The 22,714-nt window shown below is 34.3% G+C and overlaps 1 protein-coding gene across 1 annotated transcript in view; it reads right to left on the bottom strand.

Moving 5' to 3' along the window:
* Positions 1–17,856, bottom strand: part of LOC113055500 (cyclin-dependent kinase 18-like) — a 55,608-nt gene extending 37,752 nt beyond the window's left edge. Inside the window, exon 1 of the mRNA XM_026221860.1 lies at positions 17,463–17,856. The gene's annotated coding sequence lies outside the window, so the exon portion shown is untranslated. The remainder of the gene's footprint in view (positions 1–17,462) is intronic.
* Between the last annotated feature and the right edge of the window lie 4,858 nt (positions 17,857–22,714).

Here is a 22,714-nt window from a genome sequence, read left to right as displayed (position 1 = left end):
TAGGGTATTGTTTAGAATGTTGCGATGCAGTTGCTAAGGTGTTTTGTGATTGTATTTCTCTGGGTGTAGTTTAGAATGTAGGTCTGCAGCACACTAGATTGTTGCTATGCAGTTGGTAGGGTGTTCGGAATGTCATTTAGAATGTTGCTACACGGTTGCTAGGATGTGCTGAGAGGTTGCTAAGCACATAGGTGCTCGTAATAAACAAAGTCAAGTTTGATGGCTAGCTTTAAATGCAGTGATGGTCTGTTACTGGCACTAAGCTGCTTCATGTAAACCAGTGTGATCTGCCAGAACTAGCTTGATTTGGGACATAAAACTTCTTATAGCGGTAAACAGCATATTAAAGTGCTCAAGACAGTTGGTGTGTGGATTTCATGTTCATGTAATCATCTGTAACGGCGTTCATTAACTTGGATGTCATATAAACCAGCAGATTATGATTGCTCCATAATCTGCAGTCAGCAGTCAACTCTTTTGTTCTGTGGCTAAAGCTTTTAATTGGTGATATGGATGTGGGCTCAATACCATCGTCAGAATTAAAAGACAATTAACATGATTGTCCATTCACAGGACCAGTTTCTTCCCTCAGGCAATCCATCTTCTGAACAGCTGATAATAATGGCGAACACACTACACTTTATATTTATATGCACACACACTTTATTTATCTAACACACATACTTAGTATACACTTAAATTTTGCACACAATATATATGTACATACATAACTTCACTTTGTAATATACCTGCCTACAATTGTCATTTGTATATTGTCATTCACTGTCTACATATTTGTATTTTTATTCTTTTATTATGTGTTTTATGTTCTGTCGCTGTCATTCTGTTGTACTGCGGAGCTTCTGTCACGAAAACAAATTCCTCGTATGTGTAAACATACCTGGCAATAAAGCTCATTCTGATTCTGATAAAGCTCATTCTGATTCATTTTCAACAGACCAGTCAGGCCAGCAGTGTAGAAACGTGAGGTAAATGTTTCGAAAAGCTCCCATTATAATCTATTGCATTACCTGCTTTATTTTATTTTCTCGTAAGAAGTGTGTTTATATTTATAATTTAACAATAATATAATAATTTATATATATATATAGTGTACTATATGTTTCATTAAACGGTGTATAATATCTATTGTCTACAATAATACCATAGTTGTTATTTAACAATGTGCATGTTGACATTATCAAGTGTTTAAGAGTAAATAAAAAATTATATTAATTAACTATAATACATTTTATAAGTACAGTATATATACAAAAAACATATAGAGATATTTTTTTACTTTCCTAAACCACACAGTGACAAAACATGTATTGAGAGTCCAAAAGTATTTAGTGCGTGATGAAGCCTATTAGAACATATTATTGCCCCTATTTTTCAAGTCATGAATGTTTTTTTTGTTTGTTTGTTTGCAAGTAAAGTGCCGTTTTCCTGAATATCAGTGCATGAGCGAGATCACAAATGTTGTATTGAATTTAGTTCAACAAATAGGTATAAGTGAGTTGCACTTTAGACACAATATTGTAAGCACACCCTAGTTTCATTATATATAATTTATATTTTCTTCTCTTTAGCTTTGTGTTAATAAGCTTTAGATGCCTTATTAAATCCTTGGAGCAGGGAATACTTTTCTCATAAATGTTCTTATTTTCTCTAATTATTAATTCTATATTTATATGTGACCTTCAGTTTTTAACCACAGTATTATAAACGAAAAAGTATGAAATTCATTAATTATTATAATATAAGCTTCTGGAGGACATGATGTAAATACAGCCAATGCGGTTTTCATGGGTGACGTTTTGTCAAATCTGACCCTCGAGTTAATATAATATCAGAATCACTCTATTGTCTTTTTTAATTGCATTGTTCGCCCCTCCTCTCCTTCCAGTTTTTCGGTTACTCTATATATAATTTTCCCTCTATCGTGTTGATCTCTGCTGAGCGCGTCAATAGGTGGTGGTGGTCTTAATTTAGCTCTGCGCTGATAGCAAAGCAGAACACAGCAGTCTGATCTGTATTGACCTCTGAATGAGTCCACCCTCCACCGAAAAGCCCCTGCTGTCCTTGACTATCCCTCTCCATCTCCCGCCAGACGCCAAGATCAAAGATCACATTAACATTGGTGAGATGTGCAGAGGCACTGGATGTTTAACCTCTCTGTCTGTGTGCACTTGTTGTATGCCACAAAACAAGGCACAAACAGCAGATAAAAGTCAACTTTTAGATTTCCTGAAGAAAATTGAAGTGCAAAAGTCACCACCATGTACGCATGTGCGATATTTATTGTCTACGATATTATCATAATCTATAAAATCCAAAAGCATTCAATGTGTAATGAAAGCAAAAATATCCCTGTATGGTTTTTGTTTTTAGATTTAAGATATATTATAGTTAAGTAATATCACACAAGCAAGAGTGACGTTTTCCTGAATAAGCTGTTAGAGTATGAACTTCATACAACATACATCATACATCATACATATTGAGTGAGTTACATTATAGCTCAACATTGTCTGATTTTTCTGTTTTGCCAACACAAATAGTACCAAATAAAGTTGGAGCAGAACTTTTGTTCATCTCACAGCACACCTGAGGTGTTTCATTTCTAATGAATTTGTTTTTGAAGGAATGATTTGAGTCAATGATTCATAAAATCCATTCATAAAGAGAGCCACTTGCTTCATTTCTAAATGAATCAGGCATTTTGAAAGAATCGTTTGAATGAATCACACTTTAATCACTCAACAATGGACTGACCAGCCACCTACAGGCCGTTTTAGATACATAATTATTTATCAATGACAGGCCTAAACCAGTACCAGCATAAAACACACTCATCAAAATATCAGTTATCATTATCAAAGATGTACAATATCTGTGGTTGTTAGAAGCATTTTGGGACAGTTCACCAAAAAAAGGAAGAAAATTGTCATCATTTACTCACCCCTCAATATATTTCAAAGATGTTTGAATTTCTTTCAGCTGATGAACATAAAGAAAGATATTCTGAAGAATGCTTGCAACCAAACAGTTGACTTTTAATGTGTGTGCAAAATACTGTGGAAGTCAGTGGCTATTTTTTGGTTACCTAAGTTCTTAAAAATGTCTTAACCAGTCTTAAGTGTCAAATTCCGGAAATCCAGAAAATAATCTGAGAGCTGAATAAATATAAGCTTTCCATTGATGTGTGGTTTGTTTGGATAGGACAATATTTGGCCGAGATACAACTATTTGAAAATCTGGAATCTGAGGGTACAAAACAATCGAAATACTGAGAAAATCGTCTATAAAGTTGTCCAAATGAAGTTATTAGCAATGCATATTACTAATCAAAAATTAAGTTTTGATATATTTACGGTAGGAAATTTACAAATATCCTCATGGACCATGATCTTTACTTAATATTATAATGATTTTTTGGCATTAAAGAAAAATTAATAATTTTGACCCATACATTGTATTGTTGGCTTTTGTTGCAAATATACCCCAGCGACTTATTTCTATATATATATATATATATATATATATATATATATATATATATATATACACCCAGAATATATTTACTTTCCTTGAATGAGCTATGCCTTTAAGCCTCTGTGATATTCTGGTCTCTTTGAATTTTTTTTTTTTTTACCATGCGTCCATCTAATATTAATATTACGGTTTATGCAATAGTAATTCAATTCCCTTTATAAAATAGTGCACAAAAAAGACACTTTGATTTAAATCCACCTTTCTCTCTCCGCTTGCACTCTTAATTGCTCTTTGCCAGAAATGCATTCCAAATCAGGATGCGCCCCATTTGTCTTCTTTACATACTACAGATCTAGCTTTGCGCGGACCAGAGAGCACAAACTGGCACATTGTGCGCCCGGCCAAAAGGCAAATATCCATGCAGGTCTCATTCACAGCCCCGCATACAGAGCAAAAAGTGCAACCAGAACCCCTGCATGGCAAAACACACCGAAAAACAAACCCTAATTTAGCTATTCACAGACACTGTAGACCGGACACTCTGCAGGGTACGGCGGTTTTGATTGGGAACACGACTTCCCACATGAAAAGATGTGAGAAAATAATGAGAAGATTCTGATCTCTCTGACAGAGTTTGGCCGCCATCATCAAATGGCATCTGCTTTCGTTCTTGTGCCAGATCAACTTGGCCCTCGGCTCTGAGCAGAAAAACCCATCATTTGGCAGTGGGACACCCTTGATGGTGCAACAGTGATGTCTCAAGCTGCTTTCTCTACGGTTGTGTGTCAGAATAATTCGCCTTTTTCTGTGTTCGTCCAAACTAGAGAGAAAACATAAAGGCATTTTTGACTCATCTGCCTATTAGATTCCCACTCATGGCTACGAGAGACAGTCGGATGGCGTTTGATTCCAGGTTGGACCCCTTTTTGTTTCCCCAAAGAATCATCCAGCCGCAAGGTCATCGTCACAGGGCTATTGTTCAAAGAATGGAGCTCAAATCCAGTTACAAGTCTTGGTTTTGAATGTGTTAGGAAACTTTTCAAGCTCTCACACACCCTGCAGAGATTGTTTGCGACATTAAAAACAATGGTTTTTCTGTCATCTGGCTTTGCTGCTGCAATTACAATACTGGCATTACTGCACAGATGTCCATCCACCAAGTCCATTTATTGAACAATGAGAAAACAACATGACATTTTCTTCTGGCGAACACGTCTAAGCCCTCAAGCCGAGCCGCGTCTGTGCATTGTGGAGGCTGGGTACTGACGTACAGAGAGGGAAATCATTCCACCTACACTTTAATTGATACTTAGGCACCCATGGGTTGGCTTCATTCAATACCGTGGCTGCTCAGACGCTAGTTTTCGTCCAGGGAGAGAGCATGCAGAGAGGCTTCGAGGAGATCTCGTGGTGCTGAACAGTATTGTGATTTGATTCAAAGGTGAAAAAGGATATCCTCGTCTCATGCACAATGAAATGACAGCTTGTTGCTTGTAATTGTACAGAGGAAATGTCATTGGTAATCAACAGTAGCGCTGAAGTTTTCAGCCTTCTGTGAAATACCAGGGGATTGATTTGGAAAATGATATATATGTAAGGACATGCATATTAGCATATTTCCTCCTCAGATTTCTTCCTCTGTTTCACTATTATTATAGACATTGGCTAGTTTACTGGGTTTGTAAGACACTTTCCCCAAAAAATATAGAGACAATGTGCTTCTTTATGGCAAAATGTTTATTATTTTAATGTACTCTAGTTTGATGTCTTTATCTGCTTCCTGTTTGTCTCTATTTTTTAAACATACAAATATTTATTTTGTGTTTATTTTGGTGGTTGTGTCTTATGTCTTACATACTTCTTTAAATCTGCAATAAATAAATACATTAATAATAATAGAGGAACTTTTTACATTTTGGTGCACAATATATGTTGATTATTGGGTGATAATAGATTTTTAGTTTATTTAATTGTATAATGGTTGATACAGAATATTAAATTTTTTTGCATGCTTATTTCTGCTAAATATTGCAGTTTTAGATTTTTTTGTTTCTAGCGCTGACTTTAATTTAATCTTAAATAATAGTTTAATAATGAATAATAAAATATTATACAAATATTATGATTTCTAAATTCACTTCTAAATAAAAATATATTTATTTGTTTATTTTGCACACAATAGTATTTAATTTTAACAGCCATAATATAATAATATTTATTTTAAAATTAAAAAAAAATATATAAAATGTATTGAATTTTAATATCAGGGATTTATTGGTTAACAGCCATAATATAATAATATTTGTTTTTAATTAAATATATATATATATATATATATATATATATATATATATATATATATATATATATATATATATATAAAATTGATTGAATTTTGATATCAGGGATTTATTGGTTAACATCACAATATTAAATAGCTTGTCATTTTCAGCTATCATTCTGATATCAGTAATACTTAATTTAGTTTTTCTTCCTTCTTAATTTTTTTAGAAGACCAGATTTATGTGTATACAGGTGCTGGTCATATAATTAGAATATCATCAAAAAGTTGATTTATTTGACTAATTCCAATTAAAAAGTGAAACTTGTATATTATATTTATTCATTACACACAGATATATTTTAAATGTTTATTTCTTTTAATTTTGATGATTATAACTGACAACTAAGGAAAATCCCAAATTCAGTATCTCATTAAATTAGAATATTGTGAAAAGGTTCAATACTGAAGACATCTGGTGCCACACTCTAATCAGCTAATTAACTCAAAACACCTGCAAAGACTTTAAATGGTCTCATTCTTGTTTTGTAGGCTACACAATCATGGGGAAGACTGCTGACTTGACAGTTGTCCAAAAGATGAACATTGAAACCTTGCACAAGGAGAATTAAAAGAAATAAACGTTTGAAATATATCAGTTTGTGTGTAATGAATGAATAAAATATACAAGTTTCCCTTTTTGAATGGAATTAGTGAAATCAACTTTTCGATGATATTCTAATCATATGACCAGCACCTGCATATATATATATATATATATATATATATATATATATATATATATATATATATATATATATATATATATATATAAAGAAAGAAGGAAAGAAAGTAGGAATATTTTGTATGTCATGTGGGATCAATTTCAAACAGAAAGAAAGAGAATATGATTCATGCGTTTGACATATTTTGTTTAGATTTGCTCTGAACATACTGTATTGCAGCTTTTCTAGAAAACAACTCATCCAGAAACAGTCATCATATTTTGTACAAACCCTTGACTCTCTTAATATGTGTCCGTAAAAAGATGACCTAGATCCTGTCAGACGCTCAGGGGATCGACTGAGTCATTCATCTGGAAGTGCACTCCTGTAATGTCGTCTCAGGGGGAATAAAGGTGCTAGTCTAGTAAGAGGAAAAATCCAGGAATCCGCCATTCATCATGTCCAGAGTCGCTTGCATTGGCTTTCATATTCCCATACCGCTGCAACGATTTGTTGAGACATTGCTGTTAAAAGTCCTGAAACCATTTGGGCCTGAAATTGCGGGGCTGTTTTTAAAGCTGATAATAAAAGGCAACCAGATAATGACACGTTTTACCTCCAGATTTGCCAATATTCAGTATAAAATGAGTGAAAACAATGGCCTGCATTGCACTTTATCCTTGCATTTGTTTGAATTAATCAGGAAAGAGAGGAATGACTAATTAGGGATAGTGTTTTAGGAGAAAACACAGATTGCTTTCTTTCTCTTTATTGCTCTGTTTCAGTGCTAGTTTTGGGGAAGTTGTGAGGACACAGTGGAGGTGGAATAAACAGGAGCGGTCGGGGGTCTAGACAGATTAATGAGGACAAGAATCCCCTTCACCTGGCCCTTCGACACACAATAAAAGAGTGTTTTACTTTTGTTCTGGCATTTTAATGAATCATGATCTCTCACAGAGCTGCGGATAGTTTCTCTGTATTAAAAAACAATAATATCTCAGTCTCAGAGGCCTAGTGGGTAGAAATATGAGTGTGGAAATGGCCTGAGGAGAATCTGATTGCCCACAGGTGACTCCTTCATAGCTCAGGGTACATCATTTTCTCAGATACGTATCCTTCTCACAGATTTTTCTCCAGAAATTAACATAGGCACGAATGATTGAATAGTTGACGCGTATTAGGAGTGTTTTATATATATATATATATATATATATATATATATATATATATATATATATATAATTTTTTTTATATATATATATATAATATATTTTATATTTTTTTACATTTTTTTTTCTAAGGAATAAATCTTTAATATTGAACATCCTTTTTTATATTATTTTATTTTATTTTATTTATTTTGAATAATTTGCTTTGAAGTATTTGCTTTCATACTGAATTTGAGAATAATTTGCTTTCATATTGAACCTCTCATTTTATTTTATTTTTGATTTTATTTTATGAACAATTAGATAAGAAATATTTTATTTTATATTGAGCTTGCTGTTGTTGTCTATAAGGAAGTGAGATATTGAAAAGATGATTTGTCATTTGTGATTTCTTTCCCAAACGATAATTTTCTTATCCGTGCATCATATTAGGTATATTTACAACTGATGCATGTATAGGTTCTATCTAATCTAATGTATTAAATCAGCCTACCTGTCGATCAGAAGATTCATGTCCATCATCTAAAGATGGTTTGCCACTGCAATAATGCTTTTATGGCTGCATTAGGAAGTAACCTAGATTTTCAATTCTGATTCAAACCCAAACCACATAAAGACTCAGGGCTCAGTCCTGTGGTCAGATTAGTTTATGCCTCAGTGACAGGACTGCTTGTTCAGATGCATGCTTCAGTGATGTTTGCTACACACAATATGCCAGCAAAACGTTGGCCTTGTTTTTCAGAATGGCACCGCTACAAGCATTTACACTGGATTCCTCCTGGAAAACACCATCCTTCTGTCCACCAAAGCCTGTTCTTTTAGGAAGCCAAAATGAAAAGAAATAAAATCTGAATGGTTTTTTTTTTTTTTTTTTTTTTTTTACTATTGTGTTGTCAGTTGTCAGGGCTAAAGAATGCGAATAGAATATTTACATATTTGTGGTAAAAATATACATTTATATTTGCTGTGGACAGGAAAGTTTTATATGCATTGATTTTTTGTGATTTGGTGAGGAGATGTTAGTCAATTTCATCTTTAGAGTGTGCACTGTGTTCAAGATTCTGATTCTCAAACAAAAGTGACTCTTATGAACAGATTCTTTTTAATGAATCATTCTCAAACTTACAACTACCCGTATTTTCCTGCGACTTATAGTCAGGTGCGACTTATTTATCAAAATTAATTTGACATGAACCAAGAGAAATGAACTAAGAGAAAACATTACCTTCTCCAGCCACGAGGCTGTTGACGGTAATGTTTGCGCTTGGTTTCTAAATAAATGCGACTTATAGTCCAGTGCGACTTATATATGTTTTTTTCCTCATCATGACATATTTTTTGGACTGGTGCGACTTATACTCAGGTGCGACTTATAGTCCGGAAAATATGGTATATTGGTTTGAACTGGTCTAACAAATGACTCAAATGAAGTCTTATTTTCTCTCAGTTTTTTGTCATATCTGATTTGATATGTTTGTTTTGCAAGTTTAATCACCAACTTGTGTCAATGTGTAGTTGACAACAGAGAGACATGCACAGTAGATCTTTGTTGTGATGACTGGTATTGCAATTACAAATATCAAATAAGTGATGTAATGGCTTTTGTTTAGTGGGTTACTGGCTTTTGTACTGGCTATTGTTTAGTGGGTTATTAAAAAAATATGTGAAATGTATGTAGTTTTTTTTTTCAGATAGAACTTAAATTTGAACTTAACTGCATTTAATCAACTGAAATGGTGTTAATATTTTTTATTAATTCTTTTGTTTTGTTTTGACAGGATTTAAGCTTTGATATTGAGCCTCCTGTTATTTTGTTTTGTTTTGTTTGTTTTGTTTTGGAAGGAATTATTCTTTGATATTTAACCTCCTGTTATTTTATTTTATTTTACTTTACCTTTTAATACACTGACAACCAACTTAAAAATACTAAATAATGCAATGAAGATTAATTTAACAACATAAGATGTAACGTAAAACCCTAATGAAAAATGACATGTAATGCCTCATTAGATCTATTACAGTTTTACACCATAGAGTAAGGGAACATTAGGTTTTTACCATAGAATTTACCATACCATATAAATTGCAATTATTTCTTACAGTGTATCCTTAGGCCCAGTTATAAGGTTGAATTTACTGTAAGGGAGAACTTTGCTTCAGAACAACCATATATTATATTGAGAGATTATGTTATTTGGCAATGTCAATTCTTTTGGTTCCTTAAACGTTTCATTTTGGGCGCCAGTGGCTTTCTAGCCATTTTATTATCTGGAGCCAACGGTTGATTGAATGCACTGTAACTGACCTCGTACGGCGGGTCGTCTGGCCCCAACGGTTGTGAAATTGAGATGTCCCCCTTAAGATGGATGGCGATACCTCACACACGTATCGCCCCAATACAATATTCCTGCCTGTCAAGCTGAAAATCCTGCGATTAAACTAAGACAAATGGCTTCCACGGACGCGAAGACAGCTTAATATTTGGCATAGCTGAAAACGTCATGACAGAAAGAGCTGTTTGTCACTGCCTTTGGCTTCATGGCATGTGTGGACATAGATAAAGATGCATATTACTTTGACTACCACATTAGACTGTCATTTTCAGAAAGGAGTGAGCTGTGAAAGATGCATTAGTAATGTTGTTAGTGCCGGTGTCATATAATTTTCCCTCATTTGCTCGTACACTTTTCATTATATGAGTAAACACTTGACATGGGTCCAAAATGCACATAAATCTGGAGGAGGGAGTGATTATGTATTTTTAGAAAGCCTAGCAGCAATAAATGCCTGTTGTTCCCCGTCCCATTTAGATGAAGCAATAAAGACGACCTTTTGTTTTCACTGTAAGCATCGCTATAACCAGAGCCAGAGATGTCTTGTGGCACTACAAGAAGCTCTTTCTTTAGTTATGTAGATGCACAAACCAAAGAAATGTTCAGGAGTCGAGCTAAAACAATGGCTCTAGTGTTCCTCTCATTTAAAAAAGACAACAAAACACAACCACACATTATCAACTAAACATGTTTAATAGCTGCGCTAGTGTTTCGTTCAGCTGGCTCACAGTTAGGAGAAACCAAGCCTGGTGAGAAAGAGCAAACTGTTTTTATCAAGACTACATGGCCATTCTGTTGCTTTTTTAGACACATCCTGCTGTGACGATTGCTAGCGGTCCCTATATGTTATCAAAAATTTGAGCGATCCATAAAAACAGCATTTTGCTTTTGTTTTATGTAAAGTCAGTATGTTGCCCTTTTAATGAGTAACTGGATAAACTTGAAATGCTGGGCAACATTCCTGTGAAGACCTTCCTTTATTTACTGCAAACAGCAGGCTAGCTACTGTAAACATTACTGGGAACGAGCTAAGATGAGGCACACATGAGCGTTAGCGCTTTTGCTAAGCTCTCGCTCTCTTACTACTTTTATGTAACCTGTCTATCTCTGATTGCTTTATGATCAGTTGTTGCTTTTTCACAGTTCAAGAGACTTTATAGGCTTTTGGGCAATGCTTATGCATCTGTGTTTCTCCTCAAATTAATTTGTCTTTTTTTTAAGGCTAAAGCTATAAACAAAATATATGTGGAAATTAACTTAGTTTGAATATTCATGTTTATGTTGAGATCATTGACTTGATTTCAGACTTCTGAAACCAGGAAATGTGTGATTACTGTTTTTTTTTTTTTTAGATTATTTTTTATATATAATTGTATAAATATTTATTATTTTGTAATATAATATTATATTGATTAAATGAATGTTATCTTGGAAGATTTTAATGCAAGAGAGTTTGTAGAGTTTATAATGAGATTGAATTAATTTCAGACTTCTGGAGACGTGTTATTACTAAAAAAAAAAAAAATATAATATATATTTATATATATAATCTTGGTAACTTTATATATTATATTATATTATATTACTATATTAAATTTTTTTATCTTGGATAATTTAATAGATGTTTGAGTTTATACTGATATAACTGACTTTTGATTGCAAACTTTTGAAACTATATGAAGCGTGATTATTGTATATCAAATTTAAATTATATACATTTTGTTGATTTTGATCAAAATTTGATATGTTTGAGTTTGTATTGTCTCCTCTGACTTTTGATCGCAGACTTAAAAACTATTAGAGATGTGTATATTCTCTATAATATACATGTTATATTAAAATATATTTAAAATATATTGAGACCTCTTTTGACTGCAGATTTTGGTATCTTGGCAAATCTGGGCATAGTGTGAGATATTACATAGATCTAAAACTCTTTAGAAGATGTGTGGTTTTGTGGAGCTTTTGGGATGAGAAATATTTGTGAAGAAAGAGACCAATGCAAGAGTCTCTGTTTGAGCTAAATGTTGCTCTAATTTGTGATTTTTCTATTCTATATTACCATAACTAAAAAATGAGTCTGTCACTGCTGAACAGAGTCCATTTAGGCAACAACACAGATAATAAAGCCATACAGCTAAATGACTAGCCACATGTGAAATATGGTTTTCTGTGCAGGATTTAACACGTCAGTATGTGCTGTGTTGAAAGGAACCGGACCCATGCTGGTTTGCTAGAGGCTGCACAGAAGCTATGACCCATAAATGGCCCCAACCAGTGATAATTTATAGAAAAAAAGTGTGTTTGACAGGGTAACTACCTCAGAGCTGCTGGATGACTAGCTCTGTTTGCACTGTGGGTGGCACATCCTCACCCTGATTCACCGGGATAAGACTGATCTGAGAAAAGTAGTTTTTTCTTTAAAATGCCAAAATGAAGGGGTTAAATGACCACAAACAGCCACATGCAACACATACGGGACTTTACAGTGACTAACATGCATTACAGGTCTTATGCGTCATCCCACATTCCAGGGGTCACTTTAAATAATTCAGATGTAATGAAAGTGGCAGAAACCTTGCCAGAACTACAGGTGCTAAACATGCACTGCCAGAAAAAGGTTCAAAAGCTGTCACTGGTGCAGTACCTTTTCCAAAGGTTTATATATTATAGGTGCCTTATATTAGGTGCTAATATACATGCATTAGGGGTAAATAAGGTACCTTCTGAAAAGGTACCACCTCAGTGACAGCTTCTGTATCGGTTGTATTTTCTGAGAGTATAGTTGGGCGATATGTACATATTCCACACGAGATGAAGCCAAATTCTGTCAACTGTCCCTGGACTCGGAAATCATTTTCAAGCCCCAAAGGCTCGAGTCCAAGTCAAGTCTGTGACAAGTCTGAGGTCATTAGAAGTTGTACTCGAGACCGGACTTGGACCAATGTGTGTTTTTTTTATTGTGCTGTTATGCAATTGCTACACTGTTCTGAGTGTTATTTGTTGCTAGGTAATTGCTACACTGTTCTGAGTTTTTTGTTATTGTTGCTACAGTATGTGGTTGTTTTTGCTACTGTATGCGGTTGTTATGTAGTTCAGATTATTTTTATGTGGTTGGAAGGTTTTATTTTTAGTCTGTTTCTGTGCAGTTGTCTGCTAATTTTAAATGGTTTAAGTGTATGGGTTTTATTGCGTTTCTAGGCTTTGTGTGATTGTGTCTTTACTTTATAGGGTGTTCAGTATGTTGCTGTGTGGTTTCTGGGTTTGTGGGCATTCTGGGTGGTTTAAGTCTGTTACTGTATTATGAATGTTTTTTAACGTATAAACATTATTTAATGTATGAAGTAAAAAATAATCTAGTAATATAGTAAAATGAATAAACCATAGCTTGGTTAAATCAACCCCTTATGCTGGGTTAAATAAACAACCTAATTTGCTGGGCAAAATTAACCCAAGATGGGTTGTTGAATGGTTTCAAAATTATTCGTACCAATTAATTGCTCTGTAATAGAATGTTAAGAGTGAATTATATTGTGTTGATGTGCAGTCGCTATCATATTTTGTCTTTTTTGTCTTTTTTGAAGGTATTCAACTGTTTTAGGTGGTTTTAGTGTGTTGCAGTTGCTGGGGTTTTTATTTATTAATTTTTTTCTATGTTTGACTTGGCGAATTTGATTAATAATTCAATACCGTACATCAGATCATTCCTTTTATTTGAAAACATGCCTTTGTTCTGCAACAAAAGCAGCTCTGACATTGACAGACAGACATGGTAAGCTCGTGGTAAGTGAATATACATATAGAGCCAGAGCTAAAATACACAGTACAATGGATAACCTTTCACGCAGTAATTAAACAAACAAACAAAAAAAGCACCTGTGTCTCTCTGTGCCATATGCCGTGTAATAAAGAACTGTAGCAGTCGTGGGTTAAATTATGAGGGTCTAATTACTAGTCTAGTTAGCAGGCCATTAATTTCCTGTAATCACTAACAGATTTATAGTGATGTCATCAGAGTGCTGAAACCACACTCGATCAATAAGCACTCAGTCCTATAAGTTATTTCTAGTAAATCAATGGGTGCCCTATTGAGACCTTAAACAGAATAATTAGTCTGTGCAGATCAATAGACTATCTCTCTTTTTTTCTCTCGCTCTTTCTCTCAGTGACTATTCAAGGTGCGAGCTATAAAAGGCAGAAAGCGAAGGCAAGGCCAGAAGTGTTTTCAGTCTATAGTTGTTAGGGTCGGGTTTGTCAGTTGTTTTCAGCACTTTGTATTTAAAAGTATAGTAGTGAAATGATCACCGGTTGTAATCTAGCTGTGCTTGGTGCACCAAAAGACAAATTAGGTTGTGTGAAATTCCTTTCTGAAAGTCATTATGTAATTTGCACACCGACTGTATTTCTACAATAGAGCGTGTGTCTCTCTGTGAATGTAATTAGTTGAGTCTTAATTACTCATTATGTTAATTGCACATGATTTTAAGTACTTAAGCTTACATATCAACATGCAATTTGCTGATTAGGGCAAACAAGGGCTGGATGGTGTGAGGATATGTATCACGTGGTAGAGATTCACAGACTGGTAGAGATTCTGCTTAATGTTATGCCAATCATGGAGTCTGTGTCAAATATACAGCAGGACGTGCCCCAGTTTAGATATAAGTTTGGTCGTTTTTTGCAACTTGCCTCATTAATATAGAAATGCCTCATTCAGACAGAATAAGAGCAAAACATTTGGTAAGATTAGTTTAATATTGATATTTTTACTTAACTATTATATAACATGACTTACGTTCTTTTGTTATGAATCATTGTTTTTTTTATGAATAATCTTAGGTTTTGCTTTGCATCCTTCAAGTTCAAAATAATTAGTTATAATACATTATATATCAAATATATAAAGCTAAATTACATATATATATATATATATATATATATATATATATATATATATATATATATATATATATATATATATATAGCAAATGACAGATTGATTATGATGAACTATTTTAATTTTAAGCTTATTTTATTTTTTTCTTTTAATTTGAAACTTGAGGGAAGTTCATTATAAGACCTCTTTCATTTAATAACTTTTTCCTTTTTCATGCAAAAATATCTACATTGTGATTAGCGATATGTATACCATAGTGTAAATGTACTCATACTGTGATTAAGATTGTGGTCATTTCTCCCATGCCTGATGCAAACTTGACATTTCTTGACATAAGTTCCATTAGTTCATTGACATCCACCAACATCCAGCATCTTGTTTTGGCCAATAAATCCATCAGTGGTGTGAACGTTACTGAGAAACGCTGGCTAGCGGTGTGAACAGAGGTTATTGCCAGCGAGGCGAGAGATTGCTAAAGGGCAGATGGTGAAGAGGTTGGGTCAACCTTGTTCTCATCTTCCTGTCACCGTCAAAGCACAGCAGCTCTTTTTACCAACAAGAATCACCCACAAAACAGGGCAGCGTTTGTGCATATTCATTCTCCCCATGTGTTATTTCTATGTAGACAGGGAATTTTGTGTCATTTCCATTTCAAAGCCGGAGAAGAAAGGCAAAGAGCAGTTCTTTATAATCACAGGGCTCTGAAATTGTATCCCAGCTTGGATACAAACAGCAGGGACATTCTTGGAGGCACTGTTCTTGTTTCCTGATACTTTGCTCACTTACACCGAGCCATTTACATCACCGGATCCAAGCACATGATACATGAGATGTTTTGCTTAGGACACTGTCCTTCGCAGTCGTCACTATATATATATTCGAGATGATATGAGCAATAAAACCTCTCATTTGGTGCTGTTCTCCTAGGCCCAATTGCGTAATTATCTTCAATCGCCTTCTCAAGGTACAGCTTCACAACCAAGGAAGGAAATTAACTGAGTTAGAAGACCAACAAACCACGATTGCTCCTTCTAAATAGACAATTTAGCTTTGAGAGGAAATGCTGGCTGTCTAGACTGAGGTGATGATATCTGTCATATTCTCATCCTATAAAGGAACTCATAACTTTACATAATGCCATTGTCTTCGCCACATCACAGGTTTGTCCTCATATTATCGCCGTCTGTTAAATTAGGGTTATCTTCCACATGTGGAATCAAGTTTGTGGATCAAATCATGAGGAAACTGACTGGTCAAGATGAGTAACTGATAAAAATATCCATTTCTATTATTGTTTCCACACACACATATACAGGCTTTTTTAATGCCTCAGTTGTTCCTTCTAGACAGTATTTAGATGAAATAGAGACTTTTGCCATTGCTTTGCACTCATGTGTCACTTAAAGTTCAAAAAAGTTCTCAAATTTGTAAACATTATACAAAAAAACTGATTGATCTGATCTGTATTATTTACATTCATTTATAACACGCTAGAAACACAGTAGTTTCAAATGTAATTTCTCCTAAAGCATTTTAGAAGAAGCACCTATGATAGAGTTGCTACTTAATGCAATTACTGTAGAGTTCATTAAAGTTCTGTGAGAAACATTTAGCCAGTCCCAAAGTTATTTTAACATTTTCATAAAAGTACTTCTCCCTCAAGCAATCTTAAACATGATTTGTATCTTTCCACATGCCCTCAATGGATCATCTTTGTGGTCACATGAGCTTTCCAAGACCTTCAAATCTAAAAATGTTGTGCAAGTTCCCTATTAATTCATGCTTTCTCTGTTGACAGAAGACCAAATCATGGTGTGCTAAGTTTAAAGTTTCACAAATAACTTTGTACTCTCTTCTTGTATAGGAAACCATCAGATAAGATCCAGAAACCTAAACACTTATCTACAGACCTTCATCAACAACTTTTTACTCTCATAAACACCATATTGGCAACTTAAGAACTCTACAGAGCCCAAAACGGCCTTTGATAGGATTTACTTTTAAAAGTACAGCCACATCCATTGGGCTGTTTGACTTCAAGATGCATGACTCGAGTATTAATATCTTCTTTCTGCACTAATAAACCACTGCCAGCCGCCTGTTGTGGCTTCACACTAATGTTATTGACCGACTCTATTTGTGCATTCGAGTGGTGTGCGTACGGTCAGATAGGCTGCAATAAGCAGGCGTGTTATGTACACATTGTAATGTGTCACTTTAAAGCATCTCGCCACTCTCAGGAAGCTCTCCACAAATGTATAGTCCCGGCCGTACATGCAGCCGTGAATCATGTGCACATCAAAGCCCGCGCCGCTGAACACGCGTGACCCCGAAGCCACATATATTACGTCAGCACACATCAGTGTGTGGGTTTAGAAAGATGAGCGAAACCTGAATGGAAAGAGTGTTTATGGCGTTATTCCAGTGCTAAATGTACTGTAGATGTACAGGGTTTCAGCTTCGGTCTATATCGAAACAACAACACGGTCAGAATCATCTCAAACATGTCATAAAGTCAGAACAGTTCATGTCACAATACAGAGACGGTTGCATACTCACAGGAATGGTTGGAGTCTGCAGGAGGCAAACAGAAGACCGTCTCTACTCTTCCTTCAGTGTGAAAGGGAGGAGAAAGAGGAGGAGGAGGGTGGCCTCCAGGTCTGGAGGCAGTCAGCGCACAGCCAGACAGATAATCCAACACTGGAGGTGTCTTATTTAGTCTGCAGCATGCATTGCATGCGTACATGCAGTAGAGAAAGGAACAGTCGTTTATCTTGCGTCTCTTTCTGCACTCCCTCCTGCTTCTGCTCATGAGAGACCCTTCTGACAGGAGAAGATGCGGGAAAACATAACAGAAAATAAATAAAAAAATAAAAACATACAGGAAGCAAATGTGTCTCTCTGAAGGATTTTATAATCATGCTGGGTCTCCACCCCCACTTGGCTGTCTCTCCTCCCCTATTGTTATAGCAACGGCCAATCAGAGCGCTTCATCACACAAGCCCTCTCTGCCTGCCGAAAGACTGTGATTCTTTCACACCGGAGCTTGTTCAATATGGCTGTGGACCAATAGTGTGTGTGTGTGTGTGTGTGTTGTGGATGCTGTTAATTATCTGATCTGTCTAGTGGAAGGTTAAACTATTTCTCGCTGTACTGAGCTGTCAAACCTTTTTTTTTTGTTCTGCTTTGTGGTTTATGACCCACCGTTATTAGCATGTGCTCCGAAGAAAGATATCAAACACTTTGGTGTAGACTAATTAGGGGACAGCTGCGCAAAAGTGCAGGTTTTCACTAGAGAATCAGTGGTTGGTTTAGTTCAATGAAGTCAAAAGTCTTCATTAGAGGTTTTTATATGCTGATAAGTGTTCTTAATGAGTGGTGTTGTCCTGTTTTACAGTTTAATTGATAAAAGACCAGATAATTTACTTGAGGCAACACTGTATAAAGACATACATTTGATATTAAATATAATATATTTACTGCACTGACAGACTTATTCTTGTTTACACTTTAAGAAGTTTCAATATATATTAGTGTAATACCAAAAACACTAGTGTTAAAGATACATTCTCTGAAAACAATTCTTTATATTATAAGCATTGTTGCTTAACGAGTAAATTGATCCCGTTGTAAATATATATATTTTTTATTTTACTTGGAAAAACCAAATCAAAACAGCATGTAAAACTCAAGAACTCAACAAGAACTTTTTTTCGTGTGTTAAACACAAAATGAGATATTTTGATGAATGTCCAAGTTGTACTTTTCCATATAATAAAAGTGAATGAGAATGGACTCCGTCAAACTCAAAAACTGGCAAAAAGCGACATATAAGTATCATAAAATAGCCCATATGACTGTTTTTTTAAGTCCTCTGAAGCCACGTGATAGGCTTGTGTGAAGAGCAGACTGCTTATATATTATATATATATATATATATATATATATATATAAAATTAAAATAGATGTTATATTTTTATAAACATATATATGATTTAAATAAAAAAAATATTCTATTTTTCTTACATAAACTGGGGCATTTACTCATTTCTTCATTCAATGTTTATATATTTTTTTATATGAATGTAACCATTTTTGGAGCTGTGTGTACACTGTATGAAAAACTTCCCTTTTTGTGTTCCACCAAAGAAAGCCAGTCAAACCGGTTTGGAACAACATGAGGGTGAATAGAAGATGATAGAATTTTGGTGTTTGTCTAAATTATTCCTACAGTTTAGTTCTGCTCCTTTAAAACACTGAGGGATGGTCAAATGCAGCTGTGAACAAAGAAAACCATTGTTAGATGTTGTGTGTCTCACAGCAGTAACACAGTCAAAGCTCCTTTTCATTAAGTGAGCGATTCAGATGTTCAAACAACTTTCAGCTCAGTTTCAAACACGAGGTTTGTTGATGTTTGCGTATCTGTGTGTGCCTTTACCCGCTGTATACGCAGCACACTATATATAGCAGGAGATCTCAGAGCCAGTGAACCGGACGGCTGCAGAACGAGTGCAAGGCATCCAGCTTTTCACACCTGAATTGGGAAATTCACTGAAATGAGGTTCAGAGAACAATGGGTACAGCAGAAATTGAGGCAGCAAAAAAAGTGTTGAGCCCCTTTCACACATTTTCTTCTGAAGCATGACAGCAGATTTTATTTTTTAATTTAAAATCAGTCAATAATCGACAGTGATGTTTACAGGAGACCTACATGACTAAAGTTAGTAGAAAGACTTTCTGTACTTTTCAGTACTTTATGTTCTGAACACAATTATTTTTAATGAAAGAGTGGCTTTCAGTAATGGATAATGTGCAGTTAGACCATCATTATCGCAAAAAATAAACCCTCAACCCTGATGGGAAGTGGAGCGTAAATAATGAAGACCTTAATTAACTAACTCGCAACCTTTTGTTTAATTGCACTTAAAAAATCTTCTCTACTGTCTGCTGTTCTGCACTTCCTCTTCTGCTGTAGAAATGTATTATTGTCTGTTGAAGTTTGGTCCAGGAGCACTTCTGTTATTGATTTCTCTCTTGGATTCATTAGTTCTGTTTGTATTGTCCTCTTTCGTCACTTTGGATATAAGCTTCTGCTAAATTAATAAATATAAATAATGTTTTAAAGTAAGCATAGGCCATATGTAACTTAGCAGTTCATGTAAAGTTTAATTGATAACATTTATAAATAAATTTAAAACCGCATTAAATTGTAAGTAATTCATTGAAGTACTTTTGTTCTCAATGCATGTGCTTAGTTTTTTTTCTTAAAGTAAATATAGACTGCCTAGGGAGCTGCCCTGCTGTTTACTGTCTACAAAGGCAGACCTTCCCTTTTAAATGTATATTATATTATATTATATTATATTATATTATATTATATTATCCATTTCAGTTATGATTTAAACAAAGAGTAAAACTAATGTGACAATTATTTATTTCATTTTTAACAATAATGACTGTTGAAATGACATCATTTCCACCCTGACGAGTTGCTGTACGTGTTTATAGGGATGCTCCGCTTTGTTTGTTTCCAAAACAGATTCCGATACCAGAGACTCAGTATTGGCTGATACAGAGCACCGATCCGATACTAAAGTAAAATATTAGTGCTGAATTACCCTAATAAATAGTATGCATCGCTGTGCAAGGCATCAGGCTTGACAAAAATTTCTATCCTTGTAAAACAAAACAACAAACACACAAATTTTTGTGAATTATTTATTAAACCAACACCAGTGCAAAATTGTTAATAAAAGTTCACTAGCTTGCACTTAACATTCAAAATTAAAGTGCAAATAGGAAAGTAACATCTCATACAATAATAAAAAAAAAAAGCTGTATAAAACAACAGCTTCTCAAAGAGACAACAGTGTCAGTGAAGAGCTTGAGATGAGACATCTTCAATTTCTTTTGAAGAAATCAAAAGAAACTTCGAGGTAAATATCACAGAATATTGAATTGTGTTTCATTGTTAACCAAGCTGTAATTATGATCATGCAAAACATGGGGAAATACAGTATTGTTTACTTGTGTGTATTCAGGGACACAACATGCTAGTTGTGAAATTCTGTGAAATGATTTATGCCTTCAACATTTTTATTATTATTTTGATGTGATGTTAGGATTGTTTGCACATTGACAGCTTTCATAACTCGATGGTAATAGTAGCGTGAAGTTGGCTGTTAGTGAACCGTTCAGATGTGTGGCCCTTCTGAAGCCCCCAGACACCTCTGTGCTGACAGGACTGACAGGATGATCGAATCACATGAAACTACCAGCACACATCAAACAGCATGATCAGAGCTTGTGTTTGCCTCGGAAAGCCGTACAAATACGTTTTCTATGCAGGAGAATTTCGAATGGAAATAGCAGTGAGGACCTGGTAGTGAGCTGTTTCTATAAAAGATTCAAACTGAAAGGCATTTAAAAAGGGACCAGTGGCCTTTAATTGGTCCAGAAGCTTGTAATCAGCTGATTCTGATGATGCTTATTAGATTAATTGGTTTGAAATACCAACACATCCGTCTTTGATTTCATAGCTTGATGATGAATAGCTTTGAAGAAACAATAACTGTGTTATATTTGAAGCCATGCAAACCTAATTTATCTGTCCTTTGTTTTACTCAATCTATTACATTTATTGTAAGTTTTGCTGAAAGCACAGAATATTTGAATATGCATCTCTTTTTTTTATATAAACTTCAAAAGACCTTGATGAGAATGGAGTACTTCTAGACATATCATAGCTTTATGTAAACTATACATATTATACATAATTTGTAGTGTTTAATAAAATTCTTTGGTGGAAATTATATTTTTATCAACATTCCTGGAATAGAGTCATATTTTTTGCATAATTTGACAACATTGCAGCATGATTGTGATAATGACCTTGATCTTTCTTTGTTTTCTTCATATATCATGTCTCATATTTCATCTCAATTACACTGTTGTCTCCTGGATGGAAATCAAGATGTAAAAATGAAACTAAAATGATCACTTTTGCATGTTTTCCCCCACAAATGTAAAGTTTATTTCACTCTGTTTTGTTTACAAAGACCCCAACAGTCAAAAGTTTGGAAGAATTCATATATTTTAAAATGTTTTTATTAGATCAAAAATGCAGTAAAAATTATATCGTACAATTTAAAAGAGCTTTTTTCAATTTTAACATGTATAAACCACATTCATTTGAAATAGGCATTTTTGTAACTTTATAAATGTTTTCACATTTTATGGTTACTTGCTGAATAAAATTATTGATGACTTATTTCTAATAAAAATCATTTGAATGGTAGTATTTTGGACTGGTTTGGATAAGAATAGTTTCTTGAGAAGGAAATCAGCATCTTAGAATGATTTCTGAAGGATCATGTGACACTGAAGACTGGAGTAATGATGCTGAAAATACAGCTTTGCATCACAGGAATAAAATACATTTTAAAACATATTGAAATAAAAAGCAATTATTTTATTATGATACTATTTCACACTATTTTATTGTTTTACTATATTTTTGCCAACATAAATGCAGACTTGGTGAGCATATGTTTCTTTCAAAAACATCTTAAAAATCTTTATTGTCCCAGACTTTTGTGTGTGCTTATGCAAAAGTTGACAAGTAAGTCATTTTTTTTATTTGATGTCAAATATTAAATTAGCTCAGTTTCTAGATAACAGTTTTATAACAAAAAAATAAAATAAAGATTAATTTTAAGGTGCAAAAACAAACCAAAGATTCTGGGTATTTACAGTGACAGATTCTTTTAGGTTTTTACACTGATCTGAGACTGTATGTAATTGTACTTGAC

Source organism: Carassius auratus, chromosome 36, assembly GCF_003368295.1.
Source record: "Carassius auratus strain Wakin chromosome 36, ASM336829v1, whole genome shotgun sequence".
NCBI lineage: Eukaryota > Metazoa > Chordata > Actinopteri > Cypriniformes > Cyprinidae > Carassius > Carassius auratus.
The sequence above is the reverse complement of the archived record's forward strand: the minus strand, read 5'-3'. Positions and strand labels throughout refer to the sequence as shown.